Here is an 11138-nt window from a genome sequence, read left to right on the forward strand (position 1 = left end):
GGAAATTGAAGTAGAAGTAATGTTGTCCTCCAGTGTACACTCATATTTACTCAAGCTGCCATTTAAACTAGGAGTAGATGGATTGCTGTGTCCCCTAATGGATTACTACATCTTCCTGGAGGCAAGGCAATCTCCCCTCTAGAGTTCCCGTTTCCTCCACTATCTACAGTAGGGTGCAACTGAGATTTCAGTCTTTGCTTTGATTGGCTGACCCTTGTGCAAACACTTGTGTTGATCATTCAGAAAACAGGGATTGGACCCCAGACATTCCCCCCAAGGTGATAAAAATAGGTCCTTAGATACCCTTCTTTCGTCACAGGCGTACTTATAGAACGTAGTCATAGTTCATCACATCCATCTAGACTTGTAATGTTAATGAGGTTTCATGACCCTTTCTATTTGGAAACTGCTGGGGTGAGTGTCCCAAGGTCTTTGACTTTCCAACCCAGATGGATGTATCTAACGACTACTGACTATACCATGACCTGGATTCATGAAACCCTTTCCAAACACAACCCTCTCTTCCCCATTATAGAACACAACGGGGTTGATTTACTAAAGGCAAACAGACTTTGCAAGTGCAGTGGCTCCAGAGATTAGTAAATAAAGATAAACTTCACTTTGCAAAGAACAGCCAATCACATGCAAAGGAAAAAAAACAGCATTTTTTTCTTGTACTTGATTAGATGATGGAAGTCAGCAGAAATTTCCCTCATTTACAAAGCAATGGCACTTCCAAAATGCAAAGTCCATTTACCTTTAGTATATAACCCCCAATGCCTAGGACTTTCCTGGATGATCGAGACTCTAACAGGAAGTCAACTGCTTTATTTTAACACAAGATATATACACAGGGAGGGAAATACAACCAGGAACAGGAAACACATCATCAGGCCGCCCCATCAAACCAAGACACAGAACAATGGGATGCAGCACATGGCAGTGAACATTGACCAACCCCCACACCAATACACAAACAGTACATCCCATAATAGTTTGCTGGCCAGCAAGACACAATAGAACAATGGGATGCAGCATTTGCCAGTGAACAATGGACAACCACATGGCAGAGAACAATGGACAACCACATGGCAGAGAACAATGGACAACCACATGGCAGAGAACAATGGACAACCACATGGCAGAGAACAATGGACAACCACATGGCAGAGAACAATGGACAATCACATGGCAGAGAACAATGGACAATCACATGTCAGAGAACAATGGACAACCAAATGTAAGAGAACAATGGACAACCACATGTCAGAGAACAATGGACAACCACATGTCAGAGAACAAGGGACAACCACATGTCAGAGAACAAGGGACAACCACATGGCAGAGAACAATGGACAACCACATGTCAGAGAACAATGGAGAACCACATGTCAGAGAACAATGGAGAACCACATGTCAGAGAACAATGGACAACCACCTGGCAGAGAACAATGGACAACCACCTGGCAGAGAACAAGGGACAACCACATGTCAAAGAACAATGGACAACCACATCTCAGAGAACAATGGACAACACCATGGCAGAGAACAATGGACAACCACCTGGCAGAGAACAATGGACAACCACCTGGCAGAGAACAAGGGACAACCACATGTCAGAGAACAATGGACAACCACATGGCAGAGAACAATGGACAACCACATCTCAGAGAACAATGGACAACCACCTGGCAGAGAACAAGGGACAACCACCTGGCAGAGAACAAGGGACAACCACATGGCAGAGAACAAGGGACAACCACCTGGCAGAGAACAATGGACAACCACCTGGCAGAGAACAATGGACAACCACATGGCAGAGAACAAGGGACAACCACCTGGCAGAGAACAATGGACAACCACATGGCATAGAACAATGAACAAACCCCCCACCAATACACAATACCTGGACATTCACACCCTGTACCCCTAAACAGGCACAGGGTGGGTTATACATAAGGGTAATTTAGGGAGCTGAGACAGGGGTCTCCCCACCCCCAAAAGTCACTCCCGTCACACATGGCCATACCAATGATACCAGAATGTGAAAGAAATGGTGGAATTTGGAGCCTGGAATTTGCATTACTAATGCAGTGCTGCTCTCTTTCCTCTGAAGGCTGGGCTCCTACGTATAATTATATTTTATTCCGACATATAAATAGTGTAAAATAAAACATTCTTGAAATAAAATGTGCGTTGTAAAATATCATACATGCTTTTTTCTGCTCTATCAATCTTGAATCCAGGCTGGTAGAAAAGTCTAGTAATATTTCTTGTCCTTACTGCTTCAATTAAGACTCCACGCTGAGGGATTTATCTGTGAAATATGAAACAAGAGAAGTAGAAATGGCATGTAGAAGAAATGTATTTTCTTTGGATCAGCTGAGCTGCCATGTTTCTGTCAAGAGGTCGTGTTCCTGCAGCTGGAGAGGGGCAGGTTGGAGAAACTTAAAGTAAAACACCGCCTCAAAAGAATCCACTCTTGTTTCAGGGCTAGTCACAGTCATGGTCAAAAATCTTGTCCCCCCCCATCCTCTGCATTTCTGTCAGGGGCGGACTGACCATTTAGAAACTTGGGCACTGCCCGAGGGCCCGGGGTCAGTAGGGGGCCCCATGAGATGCCCCTGGTACCTTTTTCATAGGGTTTTTTGAGTTTGTGCAAGGACACAGGGGCCCCATGATCCCCTATTGCCCGGGGGCCCCATGAGTTGTCAGTCCGCCCCTGCGCACCACTTCACCCACAAAATTGTTGCAATGACAAATGTTTCGGCATTCTCATATTTATTTCTTTTGTTTGTATGTGTAGGACAGAAAAAAGTGGAGAAAAGCCAAATCGGACCCATTCCACGCAGAACCCCAAAATGGACTGGACAGAATTATTGTCACCGTCTGAAAATTGTAGGGGTGCAAAAGCCAAATCGGACCCATTCCACGCAGAACCCCAAAATGGACTGGACAGAATTATTGTCACCGTCTGAAAATTGTAGGGGTGCAACTGTGTCGGCTCGCACTGTATGTCATCTGCATGAAAAGGACGCTATGGTAGGAGACCCAGGTATCTGACAGGTTCCCACTTCCGATTCGATCACCTATGGCAATCGTTGTCCTCCCCCCTCCCTCCCTGTAGTGGGACACGTGACAGGTCCCAGAAGACAATGGGGCCATTCACAAAGCACAGAGCTGCTCACGCATGCGCAGTGGGCACCCGGCTATGAAGCCACAAGCTGTCCCAGCCGGGGGCCACACTGAAGATGCCAACGCCGGGGAGAGAAGACGGCCACTGAAACCAGCCATGGTGAGGACCCAGCTGGACCGAGGGACAGGTAAGTGGCTGCATTGTAATAGTCAGCAGATAGTTTTTGTAGCTGCTGACTTTAATTAATTTTTCGTTCAATTGGAACTTTGTTTTAACTAATGCCGGCCATAGATGGGTCGAAAATCGGCCGATTTTTCAGGCGAAAAAAAAAAATAAGGCCTATTTCCGCACTGTTAATGGGTTAATTGGTTGGCAGTTTTTCTGAATTTTGGCAGATTTTTTTTATCGGTAAAGTTAGAAAAAAATCGGCCGATTTTCACGGCAATGATGGGCAAATCGGCCGAACTTTTTACAGATAAAAAATCTGCGCATGAGCCGTGACCTGGAAGAAAAAGAAGTAGAAGGAGAAGGAGAAGGAGGAGGAGAAGAGGAAGAAGAAGAAGGAGGAGAAGGAGAAGGAGGAGAAGGAGAAGAAGAAGAAGGAGGAGGAGGAGAAGGAGAAGGAGGAGAAGGAGAAGGAGAAGAAGAGGAAGAAGAAGAAGAAGGAGAAGAAGAAGGAGAAGGAGAAGGAGGAGAAGAGGAAGAAGGAGGAGGAGAAGGAGAAGAGAAGAAGAAGGAGAAGAAGGAGAAGCAGAAAAAGAAAAAAAAGAGGAAAAAAAAGGAGAAGGAGAAGAAAAAGAAGAAAAGAAGTAGAAGAAGGAGAAGAAGAAAAAGAAGAGGAAAAAGAAGGAGAAAAAGAAGAAGAAGAAGAGGAAGAAGGAGAAGGAGAAAAAGGAAAAGAAGAAGAAAAAGAAGGAGAAAAAGAAGAAGAAGGAGAAGGAGAAGAAGAAGAAGAAGAAGAGGAAGCAGGAGAAGAAGGAGAAGAAGAAGAAGAAGGAGAAGGAGGAGAAGGAGAAAAAGGAGAAGGAGAAGAGGAGGAAGGAGAAGAAGGAGAAGAAGGAGAAGAAGAAAAAGAGGAAGTAGGAGGAGAAGAAGAGGAAGAAGGAAAATAAGAAAAAGAAGAAGAAGCAAAAGAAGGAGAAGGAGAAAAAGAAGAAGAAGGAGAAAAAGGAGAAGGAGAAAAAGTAGAAGAAAAAGAAGGAGAAGGAGAAGAAGAAGAAGGAGAAGGAGAAGAAGAAGGAGAAGAAGAAGAAGAAGAAGAGGAAGAAGGAGAAGCAGAAGCAGAAGAAGAAAAAGAAGAAGAATTCCAGTCCGCTATTATATTTGACATGAAAAGTCTTGCGGTTGCCACAATGTATCCATTTGTATCGGAATAAAACCATCTGTATCCGAAATGGATACATTGCTGCAACCACAATACTTTTTCATGTCAAACACAATAGCGGGGCTCTCTGCAGGGACAGAAGTAATCAAATGCTGGCCGCAGACGGGATGAAAATCAGCCGATTTTTTTTACCTTTGGTGGTAACATCAGCCTATTGAACGACCGATTTTTTGTTTTTTTTTTCGACCCGTCTATGGCCTGCATTAGTCAGTTTTGTTAACATGTCTAAAAAGTTAGTTGACTTCTAAGTATCATGTGTTTCTAAGATACTGCCCAGTCATTGGTTGTTAAGGTGCCAAAAAACAACCAACAAAATGACTATATATAGTCCATGACATCACCTGTAATCCCCACCCCTTTGTTTACATCGGGCTACCAGGACCAGAAATCTCATCCACAGCAAGAGTATGCCGTGGTGCGGGTTGACGTGTTTTGCTTCAGCAGGTCAGTAAAGGTCGCTCATCGTGATTCATATAGAAATCGTGATTTTTTCTTTTTGCATGGGGTTCTGTCAAGGCACGTAAGTCCACAGAGACTATCTAACCAAGATGAGGACCTTGCCTGGGGGAGGAGGGAATGAGAGGGAGCTCACTTTCAGCAAGTAAAACTGGCTGTGATACACTTTCCACAGTCCACACCAGGGGCGGCCCCATGATCCCCTATTGCCCGGGGGCCCCATGAGTTGTCAGTCCACCCCTGCTCCTAGGTGTCATTCCTGGTCCACAGGCATCTGTCTCTGTTCAACTTGTAACTTGGGTTGAGAGGAGACGTGTTCTCTGGAGTGACCAATCATGTGTCTCTGTCTGGCAATCCGATGGACGTGTCTGGGTTTGGCAGTTGCCAGGAGAACGGTACTTGCCTGACTGCATTGTGCCAAGTGTAACATTTGGTGGAGAGGGATTATGGTGTGGGTTTGTTTATCAGGGGGTGGGCTTGGCCCCCTAGTTCCAGTGAAGGGATCTATTAAGGCGACATTTTGGACAATTTCATGCTCCCAACCTTGTGGGAGGAGTTTGGGGATGGCCCCTTCCTGTTCCAACATGACTGCCCACCAGTGCACAAAGCAAGGTCCATAAAGACATGGAGGAGCCAGTTTGGGGTGGAGGAACTTATCTGTCCTGCACAGAGTCCTGACCTCAACCCCATAGAACACCTTTGGGATGAATTAGAGCGGAGACTGCGAGCCAGGCCCCCTCCCCCGACATCAGTGCCTGACCTGACAAATGTGCTTCTGGAAGAATGGTCCAACCTTCCCATAGACACCCTCCTAAACCTTGTGGACGGCCTTCCCAGAAGAGTTGAAGCTGTTATAGCTGCAAAGGGCGGGGCCAACTCAATATTGAACCCTACGGACTAAGACTGGGGGGCCATTAAAGGTCATGTGTGGGGAAAGGCCAGCCAACTCAATATTGAACCCTACGGACTAAGACTGGGGGGGCCATTAAAGGTCATGTGTGTGGAAAGGGCGGGGCCAACTCAATATTGAACCCTACGGACTAAGACTGGGGGGCCATTAAAGGTCATGTGTGGGGAAAGGCCGGCCAACTCAATATTGAACCCTCCGGACTAAGACTGGGGGGCCATTAAAGGTCATGTGTGGGGAAAGGCCGGCGGCCCCATACTTTTGGCAATATAGTGTCTACTGTATAATAATGTATATAATCTAATGCAACGTCTGATTTTTACAAGGAGAATATTGCAGTAAATGACAGCTCCCAGATGCTATGTTGTGTTTGTGAAGGAAATCATCACAGATTCCGTTAATCTATACCAGACCCTTACCCTAGATAGTCATTTATTGGGGGGTGGTAAATGTGACAGCTCATAGCAAATTAGCAAATGATCTACGCTGTGGAATGTAAAGGGACAGGGTCTCCTGGGTGATTTCACTGACCAAATACGGACATGGCCTGAAGGGCCTGATAGAAATTTTGGAGGGGCCCCATGCTGTTTTTATTCTTTTTACATCATCCTCGCCCCCTTTTTTTACATTCATCTGTCATCCAGGAATCCCCAGGACACCAGTGGCCGATGGCTCCTCAACAATTAGAAGTCCTGGGCAGGAACCTGTCATATTTAGCAGAGATAGTGTTTCTACTGCTAAAGGTTCAACTGACTGCTGCAGCTGGAGGTCTGGCCATATGCAAAACCTCCAAACAGCCGAAATGCCTACAACTTGTAAGTCTGGAGAAAGTAATTCTAGAGCTTGCACAATACAGGTGCTTTCAGGGATCGTACAGTTGTCTATGCCGACTTCCCCAGATTCATACCTACCTCAGTCAGACACCCATGACCTGCAGAAATCTTCAGAGCTTCCATCTTCCAGACCCATCGTCATTGAACAGCTGAGTGAGTACATACTGTGAGTGCAGAGCTCAATGGACCCTACCTTACAGGTCCTCACCATGGTGCCCTCCCCCCCAGGTCATGGACACCCATGACCTGCAGAAATCTTCAGAGCTTCCATCTTCCAGACCCATCGTCATTGAACAGCTGAGTGAGTACAGACTGTGAGTACAGAGCACAATGGACCCTACCTTACAGGTCCTCACCATGGTGCCCTCCCCCCAAGGTCATGGATAACCATGACCTGCAGAAATCGTCAGAGCTTCCATCTTCCAGACCCATCGTCATTGAACAGCTGAGTGAGTACATACTGTGAGTGCAGAGCACAATGGACCCTACCTTACAGGTCCTCACCATGGTGCCCTCCCCCCCAGGTCATGGACACCCATGACCTGCAGAAATCTTCAGAGCTTCCATCTTCCAGACCCATCGTCATTGAACAGCTGAATGAGTACATACTGCGAGTGCAGAGCACAATGGACCCTACCTTACAGGTCCTCAACATGGTGCTCTCCCCAGGTCATGGATACCCATGACCTGCAGAAATCTTCAGAGCTTCCATCTTCCAGACCCATCGTCATTGAACAGCTGAGTGAGTACATACTGTGAGTGCAGAGCACAATGGACCCTACCTTACAGGTCCTCACCATGGTGCCCTCCCCCCCAGGTCATGGACACCCATGACCTGCAGAAATCTTCAGAACTTCCATCTTCCAGACCCATCGTCATTGAACAGCTGAGTGAGTACATACTGTGAGTGCAGAGCACAATGGACCCTACCTTACAGGTCCTCACCATGGTGTCCTTCCCCTCCCCCCCAGGTCATGGACACCCATGACCTGCAGAAATCTTCAGAACTTCCATCTTCCAGACCCATCGTCATTGAACAGCTGAATGAGTACATACTGTGAGTGCAGAGCACAATGGACCCTACCTTACAGGTCCTCACCATGGTGCCCTCCCCCCCAGGTCATGGACACCCATGACCTGCAGAAATCTTCAGAGCTTCCATCTTCCAGACCCATCGTCATTGAACAGCTGAATGAGTACATACTGTGAGTGCAGAGCACAATGGACCCTACCTTACAGGTCCTCACCATGGTGCCCTTCCTCTCCCATCCAGGTCATGGACACCCATGACCTGCAGAAATCTTCAGAGCTTCCATCTTCCAGACCCATCGTCATTGAACAGCTGAGTGAGTACATACTGTGAGTGCAGAGCACAATGGACCCTACCTTACAGGTCCTCAACTGCCAACCGAGGAGACCCAGAGAGGAAGAGGACCCTCACAAAACCAACTTTAGTACTTTCAAAAAGTTGAGCATAATAAAAATCAAATAACATTTTTAGAAAGGTGGGACCTTTATAAATGTGTGGGGGTGGAGCTGGGGGGAGGGGAGCTTAAAGTGTATATGATAACCCAGATGCTACCACAAGGGCACTCCCCAGAGGTATGGGTTAGGTGTAGGCCATGGAACTTCTAACAAGTGCTAACAAGTAATATAGGGTTTGACTGGCAATCTTCACCTGGACACCAATTACATCAGCTTGATAGGCATCTCTCTTCCTGTTGGCATTTCCCTACAAACAATATATTGCCCCCAATATCTAAACCACAGCTAACTGTTAGCCCCTTCTCCAGAGAACTCCTGGGAAAATGGAGATCTTCTTCAAACAGAAATAAGTTCTTCCAATCACAACGTAGAGTGAAAGGAGTGAAATAGAAGTTCATTTTCAGGTAGCCTGGCTTACTTTTTGGAGTTTGGTGTCATCCATAATACTGCAAATTTACTGCATCTGCCAATTTTTAACAACAAAGTGAAACTGAATAAGTCCGAGATCTTCAGGGAAACGGTAATTGTTGAATAAAATGTTATTTATGTTTAAAAGCTTCAGAAAATAATGGAGTCCCCAAAGAGACATTTGTGAGTAGGATTTGCTATCCAGTTCAAACCTAATTAGCATGATGACCGTGTGCTGGAAAGCTACGAAATATTCTCTGACATTTCCAGAAAAGAAGAATGTTCCAGCTGCACAACATGGGAAGACGATCACACAAGGCAGGCCGTCACACCGCCGGACCACTGAAAATGGCAAGTCTTACTCTCAGAACAAAACCAAAGATTCCCTCGCAGAGTCAATAAAGAAATTTACTACTGGAAAGTTGTTGTTTTTTCTGGGAAACCTACGGCTATTTAGATGGGGTGAATTACGACTCCCAACATACACAGCTAGCCAAAAATGAGCGCATGGTGGGAAATGGTCATCCGCTAAAGACCCTCGTGATGAACAAAAGGTAAAGTTGAAAGGTTTTCCTTCTATCACACGGTAACTGAGAACCCTCTCAAATGTTGCTCTTCGGAGCTTTCCTAAACGCCACAGAGAAACAACAGTATTGTAGGCTGTGGATGTGAATGAGCAATCATACAGCACCATAGGGCATTCATTGAACACTCATACAGAACCATAGGGCATTCATTGAACACTCATACAGAACCATAGGGCATTCATTGAACACTCATACAGCACCATAGGGCATTCATTGAACACTCATACCGCACCATAGGGCATTCATTGAACACTCATACAGCACCATAGGGCATTCATTGAACACTCATACAGAACCATAGGGCATTCATTGAACACTCATACCGCACCATAGGGCATTCATTGAACACTCATACAGAACCATAGGGCATTCATTGAACACTCATACAGAACCATAGGGCATTCATTGAACACTCATACAGCACCATAGGGCATTCATAGGGCATTCATAGAACACTCATACAGCACCATAGGGCATTCATTGAACACTCATACAGAACCATAGGGCATTCATAGGGCATTCATTGAACACTCATACAGCACCATAGGGCATTCATTGAACACTCATACAGAACCATAGGGCATTCATAGGGCATTCATTGAACACTCATACAGCACCATAGGGCATTCATTGAACACTCATACAGCACCATAGGGCATTCATAGGGCATTCATTGAACACTCATACAGCACCATAGGGCATTCATTGAACACTCATACGGCACCATAGGGCATTCATTGAACACTCATACAGCACCATAGGGCATTCATTGAACACTCATATGGCATTCATAGGTCATTCATAGGGCATTCATTGAACACTCATACAGCACCATAGGGCATTCATTGAACACTCATACGGCACCATAGGGCATTCATTGAACACTCTTACGGAACCATAGGGCATTCATTGAACACTCATACAGAACCATAGGGCATTCATAGAACACTCATATGGCACCATAGGGCATTCATAGGGCATTCATTGAACACTCATACAGCACCATAGGGCATTCATTGAACACTCATACGGCACCATAGGGCATTCATTGAACACTCTTACGGAACCATAGGGCATTCATTGAACACTCATACGGCACCATAGGGCATCCATAGAACACTCATATGGCACCATAGGGCATTCATAGGGCATTCATTGAACACTCATACCGCACCATAGGGCATTCATTGAACACTCATACGGCACCATAGGGCATTCATTGAACACTCATACCGCACCATAGGGCATTCATTGAACACTCATACGGCACCATAGGGCATTCATTGAACACTCTTACGGAACCATAGGGCATTCATTGAACACTCATACAGAACCATAGGGCATTCATTGAACACTCATACGGCACCATAGGGCATTCATAGGGCATTCATTGAACACTCATACAGCACCATAGGGCATTCATAGGGCATTCATTGAACACTCATACAGCACCATAGGGCATTCATTGAACACTCATACGGCACCATAGGGCATTCATTGAACACTCTTACGGCACCATAGGGCATTCATTGAACACTCATACAGAACCATAGGGCATTCATTGAACACTCATACAGAACCATAGGGCATTCATTGAGCACTCATACGGCACCATAGGGCATTCATTGAGCACTCATACGGCACCATAGGGCATTCATAGAACACCAATAGGGCATTCATTGAACACCAATAGGGCATTCATTGAACACTCATACAGCACTCATACAGCACTATAGGGCATTCATTGAACACTCATATGGCATTCATAGGTCATTCATAGGGCATTCATTGAACACTCATACAGCACCATAGGGCATTCATTGAACACTCATAGGGCATTCATAGGGAATTCATTGAACACCAATAGGGCATCCATAGAACACTCATAGACCATTCATAGGGCACTCATAGGGCATTCATAGAGCACTCATAGGGCATTCAT

This window comes from Staurois parvus, unplaced genomic scaffold, assembly GCF_062004578.1.
Source record: "Staurois parvus isolate SC_StPar_1 unplaced genomic scaffold, SC_StPar_1.0 ptg001754l, whole genome shotgun sequence".
Taxonomy (NCBI): domain Eukaryota; kingdom Metazoa; phylum Chordata; class Amphibia; order Anura; family Ranidae; genus Staurois; species Staurois parvus.